Raw genomic sequence first — 3896 nt, 5'->3', positions numbered from 1 at the left:
ACTCGCTGATGGTTCAACAACACCACTCTCGCTCATTTCCTTTATAATCTGGCTTACAGCGTTACGTTTGGCAAGTGAAACACTTCGAGGAGCTTGACGGATCGGCCTTGCATCACCAGTATCAATGCGATGTTTTACAACGTTGGCCCTCCCTGGTTTGTTGCCATCCTTGTCGAATATGTTGGAATATCTGCGGAGAAGATCCTTAGCCTTTTGCAATGTGATTATCGATAGTGGAATCCCTTTCAGGTAGCCTTTCGCAGTTGAAGATTGCCTCTACTTCTTGACATTGCCCCAGAACAGTTCCTCTTCGGAGTTTGAATGGTGATTTGAACTCATTAAGTACTCGAACTAGAATGGGTTCATCTTTTTTGGTCTTAGCCAAGGTTTTACTAATAAGAACGTCCAGTGTAGAATTTTGTGCTGCTTCGACCACCCACAACTTGCTTGTCCCACAATCTGCATCAATATTCGCCCAAACAACTGCTTCTGACTTCGGTGGAATCTGCTCGCTTTCCTCTAATATCAGTCGCTTTCTGCTGTACGGGCCATCATACCCAAAGCTAAGGGACACTTCCATGTTGCTATACGTCATAATCTTGTTCTTCATGTCGATCTGCATACCTTGATCAAATAAGAAGTCTTCTCCAATTATCACTTCACCCAAAATCTCCGCGACTATGAACTTGTGTAACACCGTCACATTCCCTATTGCGACTTTGCATGTTTCCTCACCTACAACTCGAGTGCTTCACCAGTTGCTGTCCCCAACCTTGCTCCAGGTAATGGCCTCACCGCCTTAGTGACCAAATCAGATCGAATGACGGAATGTGATGCGCATGTATCCACAGTTAGTACTCGCTCCGTCCACATATCCACCAACAGTAACGTTGCTCGCTTTTCTGCCGATTTTCGAGACGGATATTATGGGGCATTCAATTGCGGGAGCCAGCGCGCGCCTCTTCCTGCTGGCTCGTTTTAGTTTAACGACTGATCAAAGTTGGGCTCGTCTTCCTCAGCATTTCGTTAACGTGCTGCTGAACTGTTAGACCTGTTGGAACCCTTCTTACATTCGTGTACGAAGTGGCCTGGTTTTTCGCAACTAAAGCATTTTCCAGCACCATCCTTTCTCTCGGTTTCACCAGGAGTATTTTTCCCTGCCATGGACTTGAGTGTTTTCAGGATCCTGGTCATCACGTCAGGTGTCCCCACTTCTACTTGATGGGTTTTGTAGGCTGGTTTACTTAGGAGCACCGCCGTTTCACGTGTCTGAGCATACGAGACAGTTTCAGAAAATGTTGGCTTTAGATTCGCATACGTCTCTCGCTTGGTATACCTGCCCCGCATTCCGCCGATGAATCTCTGTCAAGTGAGATAACCTCTCAATCTAGGAGACGAATTCCTGTAGAGACTCGTTGGCTTTTAGGTATCGATTCTCCAGCTCCATCTGGTAAATTTTCTTCCTTTACTCGCTACCATAACGTCTCTCCACAGCGCCCATCAACGCATTGTAGTTCTCTTTCCTACTCGGGAACGGTTTGCAAGATTTCCGCTGCAGATCCTTTTAACGCAACAAATAACGCAGCGGACTTATCGTCCATGCTCCACCTATTCACTGTAGCCGTTTTTTCGAACTGGAGCTTAAAGACCTGGAAAGGAATCGTGTCGTCGAAGGATGGAGCTTTTACCTTGAGAGCGTTCGTCGAAGTACCCCTGTATCTCTTCGATCTTATCCTGCTTCTCTTCGATTTTCACCTGCCTTTTTTGATTTGAGTTCCGCGTTGTCTCTGATTAGATTTTCCTGAAGTTGCATGATTTTTTCATCCAGCTGCGATTACACCTTCTCCGAAAGCATGGGGTGCTTCTTAGATGCTATAGTCCTGCTATTGACAATATTCAATATTACAAAAAAAAAATAATAATAATAATAAAAAAAACAAATAAATAATTTTTTACTTTTTAGCTCACATTGTAATAAAAACGTATTTTTGGGTTTTTGAACTATAATTTTATTTATTTCTATAACCCATTTACCAAGCTTGGTAAGAAAAGCCCAAATTAATTAAATAAGTTGCTTAATTTTTACGGCATTTGGTATTTTTTTTTTTTACGATTTTGGTAAATTTTACTTTTCGACCGCGGCAACACTGATACCATCGTATTTAAGTACGACATTGTACATTTAAATTTTCATGTTTCAGGTACACAGTAGGTAAGCAACCACTAGTTTCATTAAAAATAATGTTGCTTTTTAAGTCGCTGTGGTCCTTTTTAGCAGTTAAACTATTTTCGCCTCTTTAGAAGAAAATTTGTTTAATGCAATAGCCTTGTGCCCAAGTGCATGCTTATAATTATAATATTCATAAAGAAATTTGGTCTTAAGTTCATAGAACGTAGGTAGAAGATAGTTTCACTCAATTTTCATTTTATTAAATGTCTTTTTTTTACATATATTTTGAAATAAACGTATAATAAAAATAAAAATTAGTCAAAGTTTCTTAACTAAATTAGGGGATTCACAACGGTGTTGTAAGTTTCGTATTGTTGTATGTCGTAATATTTAAACGGTTAAAATATATAAAGGGGGCTCGCTATGGACCATAAGTTTCACAGTCTTTGGGGTTTCAATTCCTTTAAAAATTTATTTCAACTTTTAAACTTTACGACATACAACCATACGAGACCGTTGTGAAACTTTTACTTCCACACGGCATACAAAAATCTTATTTTTTGAAAATTGATTCCTTCTATTAAAAACGCAAGTAATTTATCAATAAACCGCGAAATTTAGTATTTTTTTATATATATTTTCAGAGCGCAAAACTTCTCCCATACGAAGTCTGTTCGACGATTTTTTTATTTGAAGGGAAATCCACAACAGCGTCAACAAAAAAGTGCCAAAAATTAACGGTATTTTGAAGCCACTTTAAATCTGCACTTAATTATACTATGCAGAATTGCATACCCAAAACTTATCCACCGTTAATTAGATGAAATAATCTCATATTAAATCGATAACTTTTTGGTGTCCAACCTGGATTTATCGATAGGAGAAATGTCCAAGCAAACAAAAATGGACGCTAGTACGGAAAATAGGTTCGTAAATTGCGAATTGTTTCCCATTTTTTCGGATTTTCGCAATTCAACAAAAATGTTGAAAGAATACGTTTCAAACGGACCTCAGATTCGGATTCAGTGGGTCGGAATACAGTTCGGTAGGAAGGTCAGGTTAATTGCGAATGGTTTGAAATTTTCGCAAATTACTCGAAATTTTGAGGGTGTACCAGTCAAACGAGCCTCAGCACACACAACTGTTTTGCGTGCCGGTGTAATCAATGATTTGTCTATGTAAATGGGTTGATTAACGAACGTTATTTGCTTTTTCCAACAACAAAATGCATGCTAGATTTCTACGTAGCAACTTTATTCCTAAAATGCTACAAATCGTGAGCTCCCACAATGAATTTCTATACAATTGTGAGAAATATTTCTGTTAAAGTGAAAAAAATTTTTTTTTTTTTTTTTGAGAACGACGTAATTTTCATATAGAAAATCTTTTAATTTTTATAAGTCATAGTTTTCGCTTTGTACGAAACTTTTATAGCTTAATACTTTATGCTGTAAAATCAATGAGTGTACTAAATTTCAACATATTTTTTAGGGCCGGTTCTTCAATGTCTGGTTAACACAAATCAGAGGTAGAAGCACATGTTATATGCATGATGTCGAAATCGTCGATAATGATGTTTAACTGTCAGGTAGTGATAATCAGACAAAGACAACCGGTCCTTAATATTTCCGCCCACTAGGATTAGCATATAAATAATTGCCATAATTTATATTTCGTCTTTCGAAGGTAAGGTTACAGCCTACAGACATTTACTAGTTTTGACCAC

Source organism: Rhagoletis pomonella, unplaced genomic scaffold (assembly GCF_013731165.1).
Source record: "Rhagoletis pomonella isolate Grant_MI unplaced genomic scaffold, Rhpom_1.0 Rhpom_scaffold_00009, whole genome shotgun sequence".
Classification (NCBI taxonomy): Eukaryota; Metazoa; Arthropoda; class Insecta; order Diptera; family Tephritidae; genus Rhagoletis; species Rhagoletis pomonella.
The sequence above is the reverse complement of the archived record's forward strand: the minus strand, read 5'-3'. Positions refer to the sequence as shown.